The sequence below is a fragment of the Saccopteryx bilineata genome, chromosome 6 (assembly GCF_036850765.1).
Source record: "Saccopteryx bilineata isolate mSacBil1 chromosome 6, mSacBil1_pri_phased_curated, whole genome shotgun sequence".
In the NCBI taxonomy this organism is placed as follows: domain Eukaryota; kingdom Metazoa; phylum Chordata; class Mammalia; order Chiroptera; family Emballonuridae; genus Saccopteryx; species Saccopteryx bilineata.
The window spans coordinates 210,983,452-211,008,632 of NC_089495.1; the positions used below are offsets into that span (position 1 = coordinate 210,983,452).

General features: G+C 53.9%; 1 protein-coding gene across 1 annotated transcript in view; it reads left to right on the plus strand.

Moving 5' to 3' along the window:
• Positions 1-13,287: 13,287 nt before the first annotated feature.
• The window catches only part of MYT1 (myelin transcription factor 1), a 58,043-nt gene continuing 46,149 nt past the window's right edge, over positions 13,288-25,181 (plus strand). The window contains 1 exon segment of the mRNA XM_066236239.1: positions 13,288-13,579. The gene's annotated coding sequence lies outside the window, so the exon portion shown is untranslated.

Below are 25,181 nucleotides of genomic sequence, written 5' to 3' on the forward strand. Positions count from 1 at the left end.
AGTCTGTCTGATTGTCTCTCCCCGTTTCCAGCTTCAGAAAAATACAAAAAAAAAAAAGAAAAAAGATTGCATTAGGAATGGTGGGGCCACCCCAGAGCTGCTGGGGATGATGGACGTCTGTCACTGTGAGTGCAAAATGGGAGGCATGTTCAATGCCCCCACCCAAAGGGCATCATCTCAAATCCATGGTGACTTCATGCAGGACACAGTTCGCTTTACCTAGAGCCCCTTTCTGACCCTGTGTGCTGGTCCCAGGGTAGGCGTCCCTGGGCAGAGAAGGGCTGCTTCCTGTCCCCCAGCCCAGCTCCACGGGGACGTCTGTGCAAGCCCAGGAAGAGACCAGAGAGAGCAGGCAGGACCTTACCTAATGGCCAGAATGTTCTCTCCTGCTGCTCGCTGTTCCCATTACAGGTTCTCACTTCCTGATGAGGCTGTTGCCAACATAACGGCCCTACATTGCGGGATAAATGTGAAAACCACCAAAGAGCAGAGAGATGAAGATACTTCAGCTCATTGTGCTCAGGAAGCAAACGGCTGCAGCGAGCTGTGGTTGTGGCCTGTGGACCCAGTTCAGGTTTGAGGGGAGACCCAGCAGGCGCTGGCAGGTACTCATACCAGGCCATGCTGGGCCCCCAGGAGTCTGCCTCACTGTCCAGGGGGAGAGGGACCACACCCCAGGGGAGATGCAGAGCAGGGGTCTCGATGGCAGCTGAGGGGTCCAGCCAGGGCTCCGGAGGGACTTGTGAGCTGAGACCTTCAGATGCAGCCTATTCTCTCAGCGAGGGGCAATGGAGAGTGTCCCTGCTGTGGCCAGCACGTCCAAGGGCCTGTGGGAGAGGGACACCCAGAGGCTGTGGGCTGGGGGGCTGCACCCAGCCCACCTGGAGGAAGGCCTCATAGTCTGAGTAAGGGGATGTGATGGCCCTGGGTTGAGAGGGACACCCCAGAGGCTGTGGACTGGGGGGCTGCACACAGCCCACCTGGAGGAAGGCCTCGTAGTCTGAGCAAGGGGATGCGATGGCCCTGGGTTGAGAGGGACACCCCAGAGGCTGTGGGCTGGGGGGCTGCACACAGCCCACCTGGAGGAAGGCCTCGTAGTCTGAGCAAGGGGATGCGATGGCCCTGGGTTGAGAGGGACACCCCAGAGGCTGTGGGCTGGGGGGCTGCACCCAGCCCACCTGGAGGAAGGCCTCATAGTCTGAGTAAGGGGATGTGATGGCCCTGGGTTGAGAGGGACACCCCAGAGGCTGTGGGCTGGGGGGCTGCACACAGCCCACCTGGAGGAAGGCCTCATAATCTGAGCAAGGGGATGTGATGGCCCTGGGTTGAGAGGGATGCAGACACAAATGGGGTGTGGGGAGGTCAGACATTGGCTCAGTCCAGGTGCCTGGCCACCAGACGGCGGCTGGTGGGCTGGTCCACGTGCTCTCTTGTGGGCTCTGGTGCTTACCACAGCCTAGCCCCCTTCATGGAGACAGGGATGGTGTGTGTACACAGATGTGCATGTATATTCACGGACACTTATGTACATATACCAATGTCGATGTACACATAGATGCACACATATGCAAACACGGATGTGCAATGCACGCATACGCAGCTAAGTACACATAGACGTGCGTACACAGATGTGCATGGACATGTGTACAAGGTGTGCACACATAGGCATGCACACGTAGATGTGGACACAAACCCACACACATACAGGCATGCACGTAGGTGCACACATAATTGCATCTGCACTGTACAAGGGGCACCCACAGACATGTAACCATAGATGTGTACACACGCACATGCAGCACTCACACAAACAGCTATTCTGTGCAGCTCTGTGGCCTGCTGTCACTTGGAGACAGTAATGTGCAGGAACCCCTGACAAGCCATGTGGTACCCCAGGTGACAGGGACTGGGCTGAGGATAAGTCCAGAGCTGACTTTGGAGTACAGCCAAGAAGAGTACATGGCAGCTCCTCCCCTGCCTGAGGTGTGGGCTGAGCTTGGCTGCCGGGCCCTAGCCCAGGCCGTCTGCCACGGGGTGCTGTTGGCTGCCAGGAGCTTCCCGCCCAGGTCCTAACGAGGTGAAGCTGGGTCAGCTGCTCTCTTCCATTACGTTCGCCTTCCATATGGCACCGGAGAATCCACTTTGCAAACACCAGTGATGAGTGCTCAGTTGCACAAAGGGAAATTTTGGGAGTGTGCAGGCCGCCTTGTCCACTGCAGCCTAACACTGTCTGGAGTCTTTTTGGATTTAGATACAAGTGTCAGGACTGCCCCCTGTGTCTGGGTCCCCCTCAGAGTCAGACCAAAGATAAGCAGTATAGGTTCAGGACAGGGTGTGTGGGGTCCTCCTGTGTACCCTGGACATCCAGCTGAGTCTCTGCTACCTCCAACCTGACCCCAGGGCTTTGTGTGGTCTCAAGACTCTATGTGTCTGTCTGGCCGCCCACCACCCACGCCTGCAGTCTGCAATGTGCACATGATGTCTGTCCCATGCTCTGCCTGTGCTTTGTGTGACACTGAGGGTCACTTCTGTGGTTTTTGAGCTTCCAGGAAGTCCATCTTGGCTTATGAAGGATGCAGGGCCCGTGCCTTGGCCCCACCATGGTCCCGGTCCATGAAACAGGTGAAATCAGTCTTACCTGAAGGGGACGACTCGCTGTGGTGACTCTAAGATGGCGCCTGCCAGGGGCTCCGTGACCGTCACCGCTCTTCCTCCTGCCACTATTGTGGTCTTCATTATTGTTTCACGTGAACTCAGATGGGCCATTGTTGTGTTTCCAAGGAGACTTTGCAGCTGAGTGAATGGGTGGGCCAGCAGCTTCAAGTTCACGCCGGGCTCAGGTCCACAGCAAGCGCACATCCCAAATGTCCCGTCCCTCAGCCCTGAGGCTCCCAGCTCAGAGTGGGGCTTGCAGCCCCTCCTCCTACAATCCTGACTGTCCCTTCTAGGGTGGGGCCTGTGGCCACACTGTGCCCCTGCTCTCCTCTCCAGCACCCTGCCTGTGTCTAGTCTGCTCGCTCTCCCTCCCCTGTGCTCTCTGTAGGATTTGCATACAGGTGCCCCTGCCTGGTGCAGCTGAAGGGTTGGGGGTGGGGTGCAGGAGCACAGGTGGTGGGACAATGGCCACTGGGAAATGGATCTCATTCTCTTGCTGCCTCCTCAGAGCTGCGGCCTCAGGCCCATGCCAGGGGAGGATGGTGGGCTCTGGCCGTGGGGCCACTGAGGAGGCCGTTGGTCTGCCTGTTGCTCTTTCCTTCCAGACCCTAAGTGCTCACTGTGTGGGGCTGGGGTCATGTCGTGTTTCAGAACTCTGGTTGGGCACAGGGTTATCTTGCCTGGATATGTCCAGGGCTCACTGTGTGTGTGTGTGTGCGTGTGTGTGTGTGTGTGTGTGTGTGGTTGGATCAGGTAGGCAGGGGCACACAGGGTTCTGAGCTGTAGGCATGTTGTGAATTGTTACACTGGTGCTCACCAGTGACCTGCATCCAGTGTCCATGCCAGATCCTTGTCTATGTACTGATCTGAGCCAACAAACTAATGCATCCATCCCCATCCATTCACTCATCTACCCACTCATGTACCCATCCATCCATCCATCTATCCATTCATCATCCATCCATCCATCCATCCATCATCCATCTATCCATCCATCCATCCATCCATCCATCATCCATCTATCCATCTATCCATCCATCCATCCATCCATCCATCCATTATCCATCCATCCATCATCCATCCATCCATCCATCCATCATCCATCTATCCATCCATCCATCCATCCATCCATCCATCATCCATCTATCCATCCATCCATCCATCCATCTATCCATCCATTATCCATCCATCCATCCATTATCCATCCATCCATCCATCATCCATCCATCCATCCATCATCCATCCATCTATCCATCCATCCATCCATCCATCCATCATCCATCCATCCATCATCCATCCATCCATCCATCCATCATCCATCTATCCATCCATCCATCCATCCATCATCCATCCATCCATCCATCCATCATCCATCCATCCATTATCCATCCATCCATCCATCCATCCATCATCCATCTATCCATCCATCCATCCATCCATCATCCATCCACCCATCCATCATCCATCCATCATCATCCATCCATCCATCCATCCATCCATCATCCATCCACCCATCCATCATCCATCCATCCATCCATCATCCATCTATCCATCCATCCATCATCCATCCATCCATCCATCCATCCATCATCCATCCATCCATCATCCATCCATCCATCCATCCATCATCCATCCACCCATCTATCATCCATCCATCATCATCCATCCATCTATCCATCCATCCATCCATCCATCATCCATCCATCCATCCATCATCCATCCATCCATCCATCATCCATCTATCCATCCATCCATCCATCCATCCATCATCCATCCATCCATCCATCCATCCATCATCCATCCATCCATCCATCTATCCATCTATCCTTCCATGCACTCATGGATGGCAGAGTTGGGGCATGGAGAGGTTAGGGCTCTTGTGTGAGTGTGTATATATATGTGTATGTATATGTATGTGCATGTGTGTATGTGTATGTGTGTGAGTGTGTGTATGTGTATGTATGAGTATGAGTGTGTGTGAGTGTGTATGTATATGTGTGTATGTGTATGTGTGTATAGGTGTATGTGTGTGTAGGTGTATGTGTGTGTATATGTATGTGCATGTGTGTATGTGTATGTGTGTGAGTGTATGTATGTGTATGTATGAGTATGACTGTGTGCGAGTGTGTATGTATGTGTGTATGTATGTGTATTGCATGTGTGTGCATGTGTGCATGTGTGTGAATGTGTATGTGTGTATGTGTATGTGTGTATGCATGAGTATGAGTGTGTGAGTGTGTATGTATATGTGTGTGTATGTGTATGTGTGTATGTGCATGTGTATGCATGTGTATATATGTATATGTATGTGCATGTGTGTATGAGAGTGTGTGTGTATGTGTATGTATGAGTATGAGTGTGTGTGAGTGTGTATGTATATGTGTGTGCATGTGTATGTGTATGTGTATGTGTATGTGTGTGTATGTGTTGGGGATGGAAGGATTGCACAGGGTTTGGAAGGTTCCAAGCTGCTCTAACCTATGAGGGCTGGCCTGGTATCCAGGGGAAGGTGTGACCTTGGGGTACTGGGCAGAGCTGCTAGGGCTGGCCTGGTTCAGGCCCACTGGCCAGCTGACAAGTGGGTGATCTAGGCTGACCAGACCTAGAGTGGGACCCTTCCTTACCTAGAGGACTTGACTCCCTGTGCCAAGGGCCTTTTTCCAACAGGCCCCCTTTGAGGAAGCACTGTCAAGGCCTCTTGGATGTGCCAGAGTCTCAGATCTGGGCTTTGGTACCACATGGTCCTAGACTCCAGTCCCAGTTCTGTCCTGGCATCTGTGGGCCTTTGGCGCTCTGAGCCACATTTGCAAGTCAGGAACAATACTGTTGACCCTGTGGGCCTCCCCTTTTTCCTCCTTAGGGGCTAGACCCCTGGGTCAAGTGACCAGTTGGGCCGTCCTGCCTGGCTACCTCAGGGGCTTTGTGTGCTTGTTGGGTGAGCTACACCCAGATCTGCCCCCCCAACTACTAACTCCACTAGGGCTCGGCCCACCCTGTTCCCCTTTTGGGACATGTGGTGCCAGCTGGGGTCAGAAGACCCTGACACTGCCACCCTCACCCCAGGGCCCTGTGTCTGAAACTGGGGCTGTTGGGTCTGTCCTTCTCTCCCTCCATCACTCAGTCTGGGGTTGGCCCTGGGCTGACTCTTGGTCTCCAATACTGGGTGCAGCTGGAACACTCAGGGTCAGCTGTCCTGAGCTCCAGCTCTGGCAACTCAAGACTGAGTCTTGGGAGAGAGTGTTTCTCCTGACATGCCCAGGCTGTTGTCCTCAGACCCCAGCCTGCAGTCGCTGGTGCCCACTGGCTCCGCCAACCTCTGTTGTTGCTGCTGGGGGCCGGTGTTCAGGCAAGGTTGCTTCCCTCCTGGGGCTCAGGTGGAGGGCTCCCCTCCTCACAAGCCACCTTGACATTTGTGGGTGACATTCTCATGGCCACTAATAAACAGGCGCCACCAGCGTGGCCTGCCATGGCAACCGCCCTTGGCCTCACTCTGTCCAGGCTCCAGGTGGTTTTATCTCCGAGGCCATCTGTTCTGGGAGCAGAATTCCAAAGCCATTTAAACAGACCCTGGAGCTGGGAGGGTGCTGAGCCCTCTGTCCTCCCACATATGTGCATACACACCACACATATGCACAGCGCACCTACAACACACACACATGTTCACTTGCACATACCAAACATGTGTGCACACACGCTTAGGCCACCTGGGCTGTAGGCCACCTGGAGTGTCTTTTGAATACCTAGATTCTGACTCAGTGTTGCGCTGAGACTTGAGCTTGTCTTGCTGGTCCCTGAGCACACTGAGGGGGGGCTAAGGAAGCCTGAGGACCCCCCTCTGCAGCCCCTCAGAGGATAGTTGACTTTGTCTCACCTGACCGTGAACTTGTCCAAGCGGTTCTGTCATGTGATGGATTAGGAAGCCATTTGGTTTTATTAAAGGAAACAGCACTCACATTCATAGATTCCCCCATTGTTACTTTAAATAATGTTAATTAAACTCCATCCAAAGAACACATTCCTCAAGATTAAGGAGTCGGATGAGGTGGAGGGAACTGAACTACTGACTGTAGGCAGCTGGGCTCTGTGAAGGTGGGGGGTGCTCTTGGGGGCTCTGAGGTTGGGTGGCCTAGGATGTGTGTGATAGGGACCATCAGTAATGACTCAGCAGAAGCCACCCCTGGCCTGGTCTGGACCCGCAGGGAAGCTTGCCCTGTTGCCTCACTGTGAAGGTGAAAAGCTGAGTCACAAGATGGCATAGCTTTCCCAAGGCCAGTTCTCTGTAAGGACACATGTCACTGCAGACAAGGGACAGTGACAGACCAGAGGGGACCTCCCACTGTGCCCCTCCCTGCTTCTGCCCCTGCCCTGCTCCTTTCTGCCCATGCTGTCTATAAGTCCAGTAGTTGCGGCCACCATCACAGCCGCCTGGCCCGTGCAGGTTCACATTTGATTTGGATAGATCGTAATGATACAATGGAGACAAAAACTGGTGGGTCATTACCTTTATTCTAGACTCGTACCGGCCAACAAGTAGAAAACAAACACACAGGCACCAAAACCCATTTACACATTCTCTGGTTCCACAACCAGGAGAGTCTCTCTGGTTTTTCCTAGAATCAAAGGCCCCACTAGTCTCAGCCACCTCCTTTTCCCCATCTGCACACCTCCATCTTGCCTGCTTCTCCTGCAACAATGCGGTCTCCTCCCAAAATGGCCTCCTAGCTCCTCTTTATAAAACTTTTCAGTGGGATAACCCCTCCACCAGCACACATTAGTATAACCAAGTCCCTTCTCAAGCATGAAGGTAATTAGCCATATCACCTGGGCGATGGCCACTGACATGGGCAGCGCCATTTTTAACAATAAAAGTGAGCAAACCCAGAAAATACAGATTTTACAAACTTATTTGCCTGACATTGTCCCCTAATCAGAGGACTCGCCTTTTCTTTCCAGCCTGAGCTGGCTCTGAGCCTCAGCCTAGAACCCTCATGCTGGGGACAACAGAACTGTTGAATCCCACACACCTGCTCCCTATCCCCTCAGTGACTGGCACTGACCCCACCCAACCAATGGCTCAGGTCCAACCCTGGAGTCCCATGTGGCTTCCATAGCCCCTGTTTTGCCCCCACCCCACATCTAGACCCTCAGCAGCCTGTATCCCCCACCTGTCAGGGCTGACACCTACACATAAGCAGTGGTGTACCCAAAATTGAGCACGGGATGAAGACCTCCCCAGGATGTGAAACCTGAGTTGTCTCAGGGTGAGCAAGAACCAGGCTTGAAGCCAGGTCTGGGGATAGCCAAGCTTTGAGTCAAAAAGCCTCTGTGGGCCCTGGCCGGTTGGCTCAGCGGTAGAGCATCAGCCTGGCGTGCGGGGGACCCGGGTTTGATTCCCGGCCAGGGCACACAGGAGAAGCGCCCATTTGCTTCTCCACCCCCCCTTCCTCTCTGTCTCTCTCTTCCCCTCCCGCAGCCAAGGCTCCATTGGAGCAAAGATGGCCCGGGCGCTGGGGATGGCTCCTTGGCCTCTGCCCCAGGCGCTAGAGTGGCTCTGGTCGCGCAGAGCATCGCCCCCTGGTGGGCAGAGCACCGCCCCTGGTGGGCATGCCGGGTGGATCCCGGTCGGGCGCATGCGGGAGTCTGTCTGACTGTCTCTCCCTGTTTCCAGCTTCAGAAAAATACAAAAAACAAAACAACAACAAAACAACAAAACAACAAAAGCCTCTGTGGGCAGGGAAGGGTTAAGAACAGGGGCTGAGGCAGGAGGACTTGTTCCAGAAAGGTCATACCCACCCCTACTGCCCCCACCTGGTCTGGACTGAGTTGCTGGAGTCCAAACCCGTGTTCCTCCCTCCCTGAGAGGTGAGTTCCTGGTCCTCCAGTTACCTTTCCCCACCCCTCCCACCAAGGCTCCCTCCTTTTTAAAAGAATTTATCTATTGGCCTGACCAGGTGGTGGTGCAGTGGATAGAGCGTCGGACTGGGATGCAGAGGATCCAGGTTCAAAACCCTGAGGTTGCCAGCTTGAGCACAGGCTCATCTGGTTTGAGCAAGGCTCACCAACTTGAGTCCAAGGTTGCTGGCTTGAGCAAGGGGGTCACTCCGTCTGCTGTACCCCCCTCTCCGGTCAAGGCACATATGAAAAAGCAATCGGTGAACAACTAAGGTGCCACAATGAAGAATTGATGCTTCTCATCTATTTCCCCTCTGTCTGTCTCTCTCTGTCTCTCTCTGTGTCTGTCTGTCTGTCTGTCTGTCTGTCTCTCTCTCTCTCACACACACACACACACACACAAATTTATCTATTGACTTTAGAGGAGAGAGAAAGGGGGGGAGGGAGCGGGAAGCATCAAGTCGTCATAATTGATTCTTATATGTACCTTGACAGGGCAAGCTCGAGGTCTTGAGCCTGTGACCTCAGCATTCCAGGTCGACACTTTATCCACAGCACCACCACAGTTCAGCCTGGAGTTCAGGGGCCCCAGGGTCTTGCCTCCTAGGTAGCCACTGATTGTGTTGGGGGCCAGCCAGGACTCCCCAAACTGATACTACCCCACCCCCTCCCACTGGTCTGCCACCAAGTTTCTGGCCTGACTTTGTCTGGGGTGAAGTAGGGAGAGAGGGAAGGGGACAGGGTAGAGGGAGAGAGAGGGGGAGGAGGAGCCTGGGAAGGAGGGGCAGGAGGGGGAGGGGAAAGCATCCTCAGAAGGCCCCTCGCAGCTCCCTAGTGAGTCCCTTCGTGTTAGGGGCTGTCTTCTCTTCTCCACCTGCAGGCGGGGCTCATTGTCTGGCCAGGGCCCATTGTGTGGGGAAGGGAGCCTCATTGGCAAGGCATTAATTTGTGATTGTCTGCTCCCTGTTCTGATTGGCTGGATGAGAAGGGGGCTCCCCGGGGGCCCTGGGATACAGAAGTTTGTGCAGTAACTTTTTCCAGCATGAAGTGATCCTGTGTCCAGTCTTCGGAGTGGAGGTGTACCCGCCTATCCAGGATGATGCTCTGCGGAACCTTCCTGGGTGCGTACCTCTCCCCAGCCCCGCACACCCCTTTCTGGGCCTGTTTACTTGTTTCTGCCAAGACGCCAAAGGGGCTAATTAGCTGTGTGTCCCTGTCAGTGTTCAGTGCTCTTTACTGGGCAGCAGAGGATGTGACAGACACAGGCTCCTTCCTGAAAGAGGCCAGGTCCTTGGAAGCCAGCCTGTCACCACCCCTCCAGCTGATCAGGAGTTCACAGGACTGTCAAGGCCATCCTCCTCGGGCTCCCTGTAGAAGGTTGGAGGTGGGGAGGGCAGCCAGGGGGGGCATGGGTGCCCACAGGGCTGCCAGGCTCTGAGAGATGGTGTGTGTGTGCCCCTGTGTCTCTGTGTGTGTGACATGATATTCACCTGGACAAGGGGCTGCGGCTAAGGCCTGCTGCCTGTGTTCCTGTTGCTTGCAGACTTCCTCTGTGTGTCCCAGGAACACAGTTTTGGAGCAAGAGTTAGTATGCAGGCCCCACGAGTCCCCCCCAACGTGTGTTTGTGTGTGTATGTGTGTTCACACCGTGTCAGAGGGTTGATGTGTTTGATGTCTCAGCGTGAAACAGTCTCACAATGTGGCCGAGAGCGAGAGTCTGCGTGTGAGAGAGGCACACAAAGTCGGCCCCGGGTGTTGGTAAGAGTGGCTGTGGGTTTTGTTTGCTCCATCTGCCAGCGCCTGCCTGGGGCCGCACCCCCCCTCACCCTCAGCTGTTCATATACAATATTAATGCTGACCACCTCGGCTCTGCACACAACGGCCCTAATTGTCGTCTGCAGCTTTAAGGCGGGCGCCCATCTGCAGGGAAGCTTTCAGGGGGAAAAAAAAAACAAAAACAAGAAAACCCTCACCCCCAGCTGGTCACCGGAGAAGGTGGTGCCAATTACAGATGCAGAAAGTTTAGACCAAAATTACTTGAAAGAGTTTTTATGAAGCAAATGAACAGACACTTGGGATGTCTGTGTGCACTTGCACAAGGAGTTACACTGTCTTTGAAACGATCTGTCCAGCTAAATGACCAAGTCTGTTTCCCCAGCAAGGGCTTCACCCAGAAGAAAGCTCCCCGTGTGGAATTCGGGGACACTCCAGCCAGAGAGACGTTTCCCTGTCGATAATGGGTTGGGGTTCCCAAAGTTAACAGTCACATGTGACTTCCCTGTAAAGCCTAAAGAAACAATCTACTCCATACTTAGTTAGGAAAAAGAAAATATCTTATGATTTAAAATATCCTGACCGGTTTTCACCTGAGCTAGAAAGTCCCCGGTTGCACCTGGCTGTTGTCCTCGGCTGTTGTCCTGTCCACGCCGGGCCGGCAGCCTTTGGGCTGAACCGCGGTGGCGGCGGCGAACAAAGGCCGGCGGCGGCGCTGTCCGAAGTGCTGATCAGACCGCGGGCGCGGTGGCCACGGGGCCGCTCGGGCAGAGGGGAGACGCCAAACCTTAGAAACTTGCCCACAAAGTCCCTTGCCCATTTCTTTCCCGTAATTCTTCCCTTATTCCCTTGACGCGTCAGCTCAAGATTTCTGACCTGTCCTCATCAGAACCCATCTTCTGAAGCAGCTCCCAGGGCCTCTTTCCTGGGCCTTGGAACAGGCCACGAGCACACTCGGGGTCGCTGACACAGGGTTGCACGGCTCAGGAGGGGTCCAGTGGGGACGTGTCACATGCTGAGACTTAAGTGTGTGCAGACGTAATTCCTGTTACCTGGAAAAATAAGGACGCGGCACCAGGACTCTTGCACGGATTGCTCCCTCCCTGCTGTGACCTCTGTGTGTTGTTGTTTCCCAAGTTTGACTGTTACTTATCTGAATTAAGTGCTTTCATGAGACAGTGGGCATTGTTGGGGAATGGCTGATTCAGCACCGGCCCTCCCTTTGAGTCTATCTCCACGGTGAACAATGGCGCGCAGGGCTGCCCGAGCCTGCAGCCTGCCGATAAGAGTTTAATAGAATTTCTGAATGCCAAAGGTTTAGATGTAAAATATCCTAGCACTCACAGCATGTCCAGAGGAAACAGAAAATGGCTTTTCAGGAGGGCTCTCAACGGACTGTGTCCTTCTATGCTAATGGCATGAGCTCCCGAAAGAAGGAAAACAATGGTGGGCAGTCACTGTAGGAGCCTCCAACTGCTCTCATTTGGGTAATTAATATTTTATCCTCAGTTTGACCAGCGAAAGCTTGCATTTATTTCCTTTTGCTCAATCTGAAAGATTGCCCTCAGTACACTATGTATTTGCTGATAATAATGTGTTTGTCTAAGAGCTGAGCATATCTGTGTTTAGGATGAAACTCATTGGCTTACCTATAACCAGAACATGGTGTGTTAAACATACTTGCTTATGGAAGAATTTTAAATGATTTTCAATACATGGTTTCTTAGAGACTGCTAAATGTCTTAGTTCTGTCTCATTCATGCTTTTGGTGGCCTGAGCCCTTCAGCACTAATTAAGTTGGGGTCGATGTGTTCCTGAATGCCTTACCAAGAAATGCTGTTTGCTGCCTTGAAATCTCTGCACAGAGCTCTGGAGCTGTGGGCTCACTTGGCTCTCATGTTGGTCTGGACCGTTCGTCCTCTGAAGGGGTCTGAAATTCACAGGACAGTTGCTAACAGCCTGGTTATGACCATGGACAACTGTTTGCCTAATTTCTGAATAAGAAAAGGGAATTTGAGAAGTAAGAAAGAATACTTTGGCTCCTGGGTTCTCTGAGGAAATTCCTACATCAGTGCCAGAATGTGGAAAAAACATCACAAAGTGACAGATGAAGCAGACAGTTGGGTTGTCTGAAGAGTGGGTGGGCACCTCTATTGTGTGTGCTACGGCTTTTCCTCCTCTGGATTTTCATTGGACAGCTCCTTGCAGGCACTTTAAAAAAGACTCAGAAAGCTAGAGCAGAGAACTTGAGTGGTGTGCGTCCCTCTGGCTGGGATAAACTTACTAGTTCGGGGCTTCAGGAGGTACCCACACTCTCTTCGAGGGAGTTTTATTATTTTAAAACTTAGAACAGAAAAAAAATGTGTGACAAAAGAAAAGTACCCTTTTGTGAGCAATTTTCTGTGTGTACAAGTTTACTTTTTGATCTGTGGTCATGGGTGCTATTTGTGCACTTTAAAAATATATGCACATATCCACTTAAGTCACTGATACTTGAATATGCAGATAAGCCCCTATGTAGTCCTCCTGGTTCATCTGAGTGATAAATTCTGCCATCCGTTCTTTATGATGGTAGGTCATATTCCTAACCACCAATAAATATTGTAAAGTACTTTCTCTGCAGCCGTGCTAACCCAGGGCATCTGTCATTCCGGTTGCTGCTATTAGGAATTATTGGACTGAACCACTGGTGGAGAAAGCAGAGGGGAGTGAGCATGCTGGTTGTGCTACTCTCTGCCCTTTTGTGTGTTTTGCATTTAAAAAAAAAACCCCAGTCATGCTGTATATTAATTATAAATCAGTGTGGGCAAGTGCAGACAACTTGTGTTTGTGGGTGCTCAGAGTAGGAGCCAGTGGCTCAGCCGGCCGGGCACCTCTCAGTCCCCAGGTCAGCAGATCCATCTTGCTGATGCTATACTGTAAATTTATTTCACCTCGGAGAGTAAACAGATATATTGGAGCCCCAAGGGTTCATGGGTAGCGTATTTACAAAGGAGCCTCTCTGCCAGCCCGTGCCACCACGGCTAATGAGAGCCGTCATTAAGTAAATGAGACGTCGCCTTGAGCTGGCTTAGGAGTTCGCACACTGAGGGGAGAAGATATTTAATTGAAACCCGCACACAGGCTTCCCCACATGTGACGTGGAGGAGGCAGCTGCCGGCCCCTCCTCCCCGTCCAACCTGCACCCCCCCATGTAAATTTCATGATTGCTTTCCGTGATGTCATTTTGAAAGCGGACAGACAATAGCTGTGGGGAAAGGTAAGTCAATGTTACGTTCTTTCGCTGACAAAGGCAGATACCGAGAGGTTGCCTTCTCTCCTCGGACGGGGACAGGGAGCGGGCGTGTGAGCAGTTAATTGCTAAGATGCTTTCTTTGCAGGAAAAGCTGGTCTGGGGATGGCTCTTTAGAGCTGCTCTGTTGGACTGAGGCTTTCTTCTCCTGGGTCTGCCTCTGGCTGTTTTCCTCCTCTCTCTTGGTCCCTCCCTGGCTTGCTCACGCACTTGGCCTCTCTGAGTCTAGTGAACACGTTTGTGCGTCTGCCAGAGAAGACATTTGGGGGACCTTGTATCAAGACGAGAAACTTTATGTGCCTTTCTGGAAGAGGAACAGAGATATACCTGCAGCTGTGGGACCCGGAGGCTGTAACTGGGGAAAACACAGGTTCCTTAAGCAGGAGACCTCTCTGGAGCGGGAACTCAGAGTCAGTACCTTGTGTGTGGCCCCCCACCCAAGACGCGGAGTGGAGATGGTCATGTGAGCATTTTGTCGTTTGCGTGTCCCGTATTTCTAAAGTTAGGGAATGATGTTAGGTTCGTGTGTCTGTGGGGTAGACGTGCAGGACTGAATAGCTGTTCCTCTTGGTTCCCTTCTTGTGATGGGATGAGGTCTCGAGAGCCATTGTTTATCTATCAGCACAACTGGATTTGTGTATTTAAAATGAAAAATCAGGCTGGCCAAGCAGCTGCTATGAGCTTTGAGCAATGTCATGCCCTTGCCTGTAGGGATGATGTGTCTGGGCTGTGGACTTTGTTCTGCCCACTGGATTCACTTTCTTCTGTGAACCAGGAAAATAGACGAGTCCGTAACTCCTGTGGGGGTCCTCACATGGGAGCCCGCCTCCTCTCCCTGTCACGATGGGCTGTTCTTGTCTCAGTGTCCATGTCATCAGTGCACATCACTGGCCAGTCAAGTTTGTTTCATTCCTGAGAGAATGCATCTGCAAGGGGGCTTCTAGTAGCAAAATGTGGGCTCAGTCTCTGGCCATCAGATTGTCCCTATAATGGCAATAATGACATCAATTATTATCATTATCCTTTTGGGAGAGGGAGACGGGAAATTTTGCCTTGGTGGTTTTAAAAATGTCATAGAAACCTGTGAAGGTCTCTGAGGCCAGTGTCTGAGTGAACAAAAGGCAGGCGGGTGTTGGGCAAACCCAGGGAGGTGAGCCCTCTATGAGGTGTGACAGGGTGTGCCTGCTCTGGCCCTAGGAGGGGAGGGATGTCCTTGCCACCAGGGCTCCCATCCCATTGGTGCTCAGTAGTGATTATCACCTTCTTCCATATGCTCCCTTCAGTTAATGTAAACAAAGAGTGGTAGAGCAGGGATTGGAGTCGGTGGTGCCAGCAGCAGAGGGTGTCACTCCAGGCAGGTCCTTGCCCAGCTTCCCAGAGTTCACTGTGCAGAGGAGGCCTGTCAGGGCTTGGGAGCTGCTTGTTTGCAAAGAGAAGGAGGCACCTGCATGAACCCTCAGCGCCCTGGAGCTGGAGACAGAGCCTCTCCTGCATTTCCCTGACCCCTGGGCAGTGCCAGACCTCCCAGGGGCCAAAGAGAGTGGGAGATGGAGGCCTTTCCATTCTGGAAACTTCTGGGCTCCAACCCCCTTGGACCTTGAGGCCCAGATATAGGCCTTGGAGCTCATGCAGGTCAGGGGGGCAGCTTCTGACTCAGAGGGCCCATGGGACCCTCAGGATTGCTCAGGTCTAAAGGAAGCTCCAAGTACTTGGAGCCAATATGCCTTCTTGGAAGATTCTGGCAAAGGCAGAGTCACCCATTTCCCGGTTGCTCCTGGTGCCAGAGGGTGGAGAACCTGGTCACAGGTGACCCCACGTGCTGGGCAGAGTCTTTGGGGCTGAAAGCTACTCTGTCCTGGGTGTCACAGCAGCTTTCACTGGAAAACCCTGTTGGTGCTCAGAGACGTCAGGAAAAGGCCGGCAAGAGTGTACTCGCTGGCACCCTCCGCCCTGACCCAAAGCGGGCTGGTTCTGGTTGGTTCTGTCTGGAGCTGGCTGGGCTGTTTTGGGCGCTCTCCCTGCTGCTGCCCGGAGCCTGGGCCCCTCCTCTCTCCTACTGCCCTCTCCTGGCCTGGAGTCACCCAGTGTGCCTATGAGGCCATGGTGACCCTGCGGGCATGGGGTGGGAGGGGGTGGGACTGGTTGGGACCCTCGCATGTGCAGGCAGCACAGAACCAAGCTGCCCTCCCCCCAGATGATGCCCACACCTGGACGATGGCTGCACCATGGGGAATAGCAGGACAAAGTGTTTGAAGAGTGACCATGTGCTGGAGGGCTAGAGCACACCCCCTGCCCCCCGCCCTGGCCTCCCGCCACTGTCCTGATGGGCTGCGTGTGTCCTGTGCCTCAACCCCGCCAGGGGCACGCCTCAGTCAGCACAGGCCAGCTCAGAGTAATGAGTGACAGGGAGGCAGGGACTGCTGAGGGTGGGGTGCTGCTGGTCACCTGATCTACAGACAGGCAGGGCCCTGGGCAGCTGGTCAGACGCACGTCAGTCACTAAGGTTTGCTGGGAAGACGGATGCTGTGCCTGCCGGGCCCTGGAGGGCCCAGCCCAGGTCCTGCTGTCCTCGGCTTTCATCTCCCAGGGAGCTGGGCAGGTGAACGGAGCTGAGAGCCCAGAGCCTGGGAGACCTCCCCCCATTCCAGCTCCCCCGATCCCCGCCTGTGCGCTTTCCTTGTGAACTCACTCATGAATAAACCAGGAGTTGAGTGTCTACAGATGTAATTTTAACGGGAATTCTGTAGCGAGAGTTTACAGAAAAATGGTCTTTGGGAGCTGGCATCATTAGGGGTTAATCAGCCCGAAAAACGCTGTTTCCCAGATGGGATGAGAGCAGCTGCCCCAGGCTCCCTGCTTCCGAGGGCCCACAGCCTGTTCTCCTGGGACCCTCCTGAGCAGCCCAGCCCAGAGTGCCCTGGGGTCTCTGGGGGGATGTCCGGAGGACCTCTGAGAGTACTTTCTGTCTTTCATGGACGCTGAGTTTCTCCAAATGTTGCTTTAAACAACTCAAAACAGAACGGGAGAGAGATGTGTCTCACGTGACTCAGCTGCTTTGGCTCTCCGACTCCATGGAGCGTGCGTCAGAGAGCAGATTCACGCTCAATGGGGGCAGCACAGCTCACAGTCGGCCCCCTCTTCACCCTCAGCATCATCGCTGGGGCCGCCCGGGCGCGCCTTCAAGCCCGTCCCACCCTCGTGTGTTCCTGCTCTCAGGAGCACACGTGCTTTTTTGGTGCCAAGAGGGGCTTCACCTGTCACATCATTCCTTTTCCATTTTTAAATCTGTTCTAAAAAAGGCAATGTGATTTCAGTCAGAGGAATGAAAGTAACTCAGAGGACGGCTGAGACTATGTCTGCCTCTGTCAGGATTGGTGCAGTAGTCGGAGGGGAGTGATAGCCCAGGACAGTGGACGGGTGGCCCAGCGCAGAGGCAGGTGACTGGGCCTCCGGACACGGCGTCCTGCTCCCTCCACCCGCCCTGGCTCCCAGGCTCTGTGTCTGCAGCCCCACCTTCAGGCGTGTCCAGCAAGTGCAGGGTTCAGTCCCCCAGGGTAGCTCAGGGAAGGTCTGCTGTGTGTGGTGCTGTGGGCCAGATTGGAGGCTGTGTGTGCAACAGACCCTTGAAGGACCGGCATTCTGTGTCGCTCAGGGGGGCGGGCAAGGTGAGAATGTGCACACGCAATGATCAGGGTGTTGGGAACGCAGGCGTGCCATATGGCCGGAGCTGCTGACAGATCAACCCGCCGGGCTCCCACCCACTCTCACGCCTGGCTTCACACCTTGATCGTGTTGGACATCAGTCTGAGGGCTCTGGCAGAAGCCATCTGGGTCCTCCTTTTCTCCCCCTCATTTTTGTTGCCTAAAAACTACATATTAGAGGAGGAGCCTGAGGGATGTGTCCCCAGAGCTCAGAGCTAGGGGCTGCTCCCCGCTGCAGGCCTCTCACTGGACCCAGAGCCAACCTCCCAAGTGCTCTCTCCTGGGGCAGGAGCTTGGACACGGTTATGCCCAGGTGCCTGCTTTATAGGGTCCAAGAAAAACCCTTGGACTCCCTGACCTCAAACCCACAGCAGCCAATGCCTTGGTTGTAAGGTCCTGGGTCGCCAAGAGCCAGACCCATGGCTCTGAGGGTCCCCGAGGTCCTTTCCAGGCTCCCTGGGTGTCTTGCTGAGTTGACTTGTCATGGTCCGTCAGTCTTTACACCTACAGTGTTTGCTGAATTCTGAGAGTAGCCAGCGTCAGCTGTTGTCCTCTGAGGGCAGCCCAGGTGGTTCTGATGGAAGGTGCTGCCTGTTCTCCATGGGGCTTTGCCTGTGACATGAGTCACATACTTGGAATGAGGGCCCTCCCAGTCCTGGGTGTCCTGGGCAATCACTGTCCTGGGGACGCTGGGCTCGGTGGCTCAAAGCTGCCTATTCAGTTACCAGACTTAACAGAACAATTAGCTCGTTTGTTGGTCACCAGTTTATACATGAAATGTACAATTTCTCCAAACTCTACCCTGGCCACCATGGGTGTGGGCGAAAGCAGGGCCGGGAAACTGGAAGGACTTACGGTGTTGTTTTCACTGAGGCTGGGCCACCACCCACAGAGCAGACACGCTGCGTCACACTGTCCTGTCACCACTGTGCCTGGGGCTCTGCTCACCCACTCAGGCCCTGTGCACGGGCTGCAGGTTGACGCCACAGGGCTGTGTTTTCTACTTCAGGATTGAGGCTGGGAGGCCAATTAGCTTTCCAGGTGAGAGGTGCAACCTGGATTGGAAGTGGTTTCCTTCAGGGCCCACCCAGCCTGACTGCCCAGTCCCTGGCTGGCCCAGGATGTTGTCTCAGGCTGCAGTCGGCCCCCCATGGCCCTCCCAGGAGATGCCCTAAGTCTGTCTCCAGCCCACCTCCCACCTTATTCTCTGACCCCAAAGTGAATATCCTTGAATTGCCTCCCATCGGAGCCTCACCTCCTGCTGAACTCTTCTCTTCAAGCCCCCCCCCCCGTGCCACCCTGGGTCCCTCGGGGGCCACTCAGGGTGCCACCCTGGGTCCCTCGGGACCACTCAGGGTGCCACCCTGGGTCCCTCGGGACCACTCAGGTGTCTCCTCCTGAACCACCGGTCTTGGCAGCTTCGTTCACACTGCATCCACTTTGCCTGTGTCCCCGCTCCCTCTGGGAGTCACCTGCAGCTCCAGGCCTGGCCCACCTGGCAGGGGCCCGGATGCAGGTACTGTCCCTCCCTGTGAACACCCCTGAGGTTCCATGCTGGGCTGGGCGTATCTCAAGTTTGGTTTGGAGATCAGAAGGAAATTGAGGTGAGAAGGAAAACTACTTACACGCCCTGTTGAGAAGTTTCAGTTCTGAATTTCCGGTCCGCTCTCTGCTCCCCCTTGAGGTTGGCTCTATGGTGGTTGAGCTGAGACTGTGCCCACGTAACTGTGCCACCCAGACTGCGTGGCTGCCTCTGGCTCCTCCTTCTTATCATCTGGCTTTAAAGTACTTAGATTTTTGTCTGACCTCATTTTATTTCTACTGTAGTGTGGTGGCTTCCTGAGGTCCCTAGAGCAGTTTAGCTCTGAGGGCTCCCCTCCCCCAACACACACACACACCAGCAATCTGCACAATGTGCAAGAGTTGTGAGGCTGTGCTCTCCCACCTTCTCTCATGCGAGCTCTGCTGCTTCTCCTGGACATGCCACTGAGCCACCAGGGAAGCGAGAGAGACCGGAGGTCAGGGCCGTGCTTCCTCCGAGCTTCGGGAATGGAGAGGAGGGCGGGTTCAGGGAGGCCCCTCGCAGGCTGGTGGCCCTGGCTTTGCTGTCCAGCTGCAGCTCTGGCTTCTAGTTCATGAAGAACCTGCTGCTGCACCTCTAGCCTCGGAAGGACCCCAGATGGGGAGTGCTCCCAGGCAGGGGGTGTGATATTGGGCCCTGGTGGGGCCCTGCTGCCACACCCCCTCCTGGTGAGTCCCCCTTACTGCCCAGAGGCCACCCTAAAAGGCAGCAGAGTATTGCTGGGCATTGCTAAGAGGCTGACTGGTACCCTCACCACACAGGGCCACTCTGAGCCCTGGAGCTTGGCTACGATTCAAGTCAGCAGGAAGCAGCTGCCTGACGTCAGGCCCTAGAGCTGGCCTTTCTCCCCCAAAACAGGACATGGGGTGGAGAACTGTGGCCCCGGAGTGCTACACGGCCCCATGGACCGGGAAGGTGGTATCGGCCTGGAGAGTCCTTTCTGAATTGGACGTGACCATGGGCCCTGAGCTTTTAGCAGCTTTGTCTTACCCTGTTTATGTGGGAGAGAGCCCATTCTAGTCGGCTACCTCCAGGAGCCTAAACCAAGCATGGTTTCCAGGGAGAAGGCGTGGCGTCCCTGAGCTGGACGCCAGGTCCCAGAGGCCAAGGTGTCCTCTGGGACCAGAGACCTGTGAGGAGGTTCCTCTTGGCTCCCCACTTTTGGGCGAGACCTGTGCCATACTAGTCCCTCCCATTGCCTTTTCTCCTCTGTGCACCCCCACCTGTGCCCCAGGACAGACAGAGAGCTCTGATGTACCTGCTCTGAACAGCCAGGCTGAGCCACCATCCTTGTTTCCTGACCACATGGGGTGGCCCAGGCTCTGGGCCTTGAGAGACACAGCCACAGACACGGAGGATGGGGGGTGGTGGCGGCTGCAGGGACCCTGGGAGCTGTGGCATGTGCAGGGGAAGAGTAGATGTCTTCTTAGCTGCTGCCTGGCCTGTCGCCTACCATGGTGAGCGGGGTGGGTCGGGGACCTGGAGGGAACCCCCTACCACGATGCCTTCTGCGCAGGCTACAGCCCTGTGCCTCTTCTTTGGGCTCCCCGGTTCTCCTAGCCTCCTGTTCTTCCAGCCTGTGCTATAGGCTGGGAGGGTCGCCTGCCCTGGCTCCTCTTGTGGGGCCAGCATGTGTGCTGGTGTCTGAGAGCGCCCTGGGTGCCCTCTGCCCCAGTGGAGGTGGGGATTTGGGTCAGACTGGTCACTGGTGTGAAACTGCACTTGGGATGTGTGTTCCAGGGCACCTGCACGGAGCTGCTGCAGCCGCTTTCGGGGCTGAGTCTGGGGCCTGGCCCGCGTGGCTCTGAGACAGGGGCAGCTCCACACCACGGTGCCCCTCCCGGAGGCTCACCAGTCTAGGGCTGACTGCACCCCCCCCCCCCCCAGCATGCTGGGACCCGCCCTCTCCTGCTGGCAGGCTGGGAGACGGCCCGCCTGGAGAGCCGGCCTGTGATTTGGTTTGGAAAGTCCTTATTACTGCCGACACTTTCACTGTTGTTTTTACAGCCTTGGTAAGGTTAAAAGAAATAATAATAATAATATAAGAAAGACTCAGCCGCGGTAACTGCCTGCAACATGCTATTTACATTTTTAAGGAAACACTTCTTTGAGACAGCCTGGGTGAAAGGTCATTATTTGCATATAAATGGGAAAGAGAGTGTATGAGGCTGGAAGTTACATCTGTATTATTTTCTCAGCAGAGAGCTGCTGTTGCAGAGATTAAGGGACATGTCTTGCATTTGGCTTTTATTGAATAGGGAAAGTACCAGCGAGGCCGATTTAGAAGCAAAATAATGAGAGAAATGTGCAAAGTGGTAGAACCACCAGCTCTCCCCACCCCCTCTCTCATTTTCACCTAAACTCAGCAAAAGCAGGTCTGTCTTTGCTCCACTCAGCAAGTCTTCATTCCATTCTCACTGAATCCCAGCTTAAGAAAAAAAAGCAAAGAAAAAGAGCAAAACTTACCTCATTTGCCCCTCAGCCCTGTTTGTGGTTCCTGCCAAAAGCTGGCCCCTGGGTGGGATGCCCACACAGCCCTGACAGAGACCCCCAACCAGGATCAGAACCCCCGCTGCAGCTGGGGTTTCCAGGTGTGCTGCGGAGGGGGACCCGGAGGTCACGTGGGCGCCTGGTCTGGGTGGCTGCAGCTGGGCTGCAGGAAAAGCTTAAGGGGCCAACGAGGGGGCCAGTGTGGGGTCTGCAGGGCCCTCACTTCCCTGCCACTTGCTCGTTCATCTCCTGGGCCATTAGACTCCCTCAAGGCCAGCACCACCCAGGAGCCTGGGGCAGATCCGGCTGTCCCTGGGGAATCCGCCAGGAGAGGCTGGTTGGAACCAGCCTTGCCCACTTTTTAGCCATCCTGGGCCTGGGAAGGTAGAGACCTTAACCTGAAGTCCCTACTTCAGCCTCTCCTTAGAGACCTCCACCGACCACCCATCACCGAAATCACACTCCAATGCCCCACTATTTTAAAAAATACTTTTTGAGCCTGACTGGGGGTGACACAGTGGATAGAGCATCATTTGAAACCCTGAGGTTGGCAGCTTAAGCATGGGCTCATCCAGCTTGAGCGCGGGGTCGCTGGCTTGAGCAAGGGGTTGGTCACTGGCTCGGCTGGAGACACCCCCCTGCCCATCCCCCCATCAAGGCATGTTCGAGAAGCAATCAATGAACAACTAAGATGCTGCAACTATGAGTTGATGCTTCTCATCTCTCTCTCTTCCTGTCTGCCTCTGTTTCTCTCTTGTTAAAAAAGACATACTTGCCCTGGTCGGTTGGCTCAGTGGTAGAGTGTCGGCCTGGTGTGCAGAAGTCCCGGGTTCGATTCCTGGCCAGGGCACACAGGAGAAGCGCCCATTTGCTTCTCCAACCCTCCCCCTCTCCTTCCTCTCTGTCTCTCTCTTCCCCTTCTGCAGCCGAAGCTCCACTGGAGCAAAGATGGCCCAGGCGCTGGGGATGGCTCCTTGGCCTCTGCCCCAGGCGCTAGAGTGGCTCTGGTCGCAGCAGAGTGACACCCCGGAGGGGCAGAACGTCGCCCCCTGGTGGGCGTGCCGGGTGGATCCCGGTCGGGAGCATGCGGGAGTCTGTCTGACTGTCTCTCCCCGTTTCCGGCTTCAGAAAAATACAGGGAAAAAAAAAAAAAAGACATACTTTTTGAAACAACCTCAAATTTACAGAAACATTTAAAATACAGGACAGAATTGCTTTTCCTGAACCACTTGAGAGAATGTTGGTTTGAGTCCCTGCCTGTCACCCAGAATACCTACCTGCTCAGGTGTGACCTCCAGAACCACCCTCACCTGCATGGTCTGTCTCAGGGGCGGGCTCAGGGCTGCAGTGCATCTTGTCACTGCATCTTGCTGGTCCTTGCCAGTCAGGCCATTCCCACTTCTAAAGAGTGCCGGCCAGTTTTCTGTAGAACTTCAGTTTGGATTTGTCAGCTGTCCCCCATGACTGCACATGGGTTATTTGGGGACAGTCAGGGGTGAGGCTCTTCTCTGGTCCTGACACCCCTGCTTTGGTCACTGGGTTAGTTAGACAAGGCTGTCCCACGGCCCCTGGTGCAGGGACCGTCCGAACTGCAGTTAGTAAGTATTTGGGGAGAAGCAAACACCTCAGTCCTTATTAAACTACCAGTGTATTCATTTGTTTGTTGATATCTGTGTAGACATGATTTATTTTATCTAGTGAGTTATAATCATTATGTCGATGTCCCTGCTGACCAGTGGAAGCTGACCAGAGCTGGCTGGCTTCTGTGTCCTTCTGATGCGTCCCCACTGGAAGCATTCACACCAGGGTCTCAGCACACTTGCAGGGTGGTACACCAGTCACCACAGTGGCTTTGTAGCCTCTCTGTGACTCCAGAGAGAAACCCAGTGCCATCCACCATCACATCCACACACTGTTCCACGTAGGAGCTCTGCATTCCTGTTTATTGCCAAATATGATTCAGAGGTATTTTGTCCTATCTGTTCAGCTGCTGTTGGGTCATTTTCACTTCTTTTTTTTTTTGCACTTTTCTGAAGCTAGAAACCGGGAGAGACAGTCAGACAGACTCCCGCATGCGCCCGACCGGGATCCACCTGGCATGCCCACCAGGGGGCAATGCTCTGCCCACCAGGGGGCGATGCCCTGCCCCTCCGGGGCATCGCCCTGCCGTGACCAGAGCCACTCTAGCGCCTGGGGCAGAGGCCAAGGAGCCATCTCCAGCGCCCGGGCCATCTTTGTTCCAATGGAGCCTCGGCTGTGGGAGGGGAAGAGAGAGACAGAGAGGAAGGAGAGGGGGAGGGGTGGAGAAGCAAATGGGCGCTTCTCCTGTGTGCCCTGGCCGGGAATCGAACCCGGGACTTCTACACGCCAGGCCGACGCTCTACCACTGAGCCAACCGGCCAGGGCTCATTTCCACTTCTTGATTGGTATGAATAAAGATGCGAAAAACAGTTGTGTCCAAGGCTTTGTGAGGACATATGTTTTTGTTTTTCTGGGGTCTCATACGTAGGGGTGGTGACGCTGTGTTGGATAGTTTGAGGAGCTGCCAGACTGTTTTCCAAAGTAGCTGTGCCATTTTCCAGCCCCCTCAGCAGTGTACCGGTGTTCCAGTTTCTCCATGTTCTCTCCAACACTTGTTATTGTCTGTTTGTTGTTGTTCTTTAAACTATAGCCCTTTAGTGTGTGGTTTTAATTTTCATTTCCCTAAGGCTAGACCTTAACCCTCTTTTCTTGTGTATATTGGCATTTATATGTTGCCTCTGGATAAGTGTCTATTCAAATCCTTTGCCCATATTAAAATTTGGTTATCTAATTATGGGGTGATCAGCATTCTGTATGTATTCTGAGTGCCAATCCCTTATCAGATATACGACTTGTAAATATTTTCCCCAGTGCATGGGTTGTTCTTTCACCTTATTGATGGCGTTTGATGTACAAAGGTTTTAAACTTTGATGCAGTCCAATCTATCCATTCTTTTTTTATTACCTGAGCTTTTAGCCTCATATCTAAGAAACCATTGCCTGAATTAGAGTCAGGGAGATTTGCTCTGATGTTTTCTAAAATTTTCAGCTCTTACATTAAGATCTGTGATCCAGGGTAAATCAATTTTTGTGTATGATGTGAGAGGGTCCAGCCTCATTGTTCGGATATTCTATGTTGATTTAATTGCCATTCAACTTTTAGAATCAGTTTGTCAATGTTTGTGAAAGCAGCTGGAGAGACAGAGTGGCCAGATTCTGGTGAGATTCAGAAGATAACCGTGTCAGGAGTTGGGCCCTAGACAATCCCGTTGTCTCTGCTCGAGGACGAGGGAGATAGGACAGCTCAGTCCTGCAAAGAGCAGGTGTTCTGAGCAAAGACCAGGTCAGAAGAGGAGTTAATGGGATGGCTAGCAGGCAGGAGGAGCCCACACACAGCAGAGGGTTCAGGGGGTCCATGAGGGGATATGAGGTGGATGTTACTGGTGACCCTCCCCTGCTTTGGGAAAGAGCTGTAGGTGGAGGCCAATGTGGTGTGGAATGAGGAGTAGAGTCAGCCAGTTTTGGTCACTTAAGAGATGTGGTTGTGATGAGGATGAGATGGAGGTCGCTGAGTGTGGAGTCCACATGGACGGAGATTTGAAACGTGATGTTTTGAGCTTGTTGAAGAGTTGAAAAGCCCAGGAAGTGAGAGGAATGTGAGGTATGGTGGCTGACCTTGGGACCCTTTAATTAGGGGGTACGGGAAGGAGTGGGTATCCAGCCCACGTGGAGAGGTTGGCTGAGCCCTGATGTTGGGAACAGAGGGGTGACAGC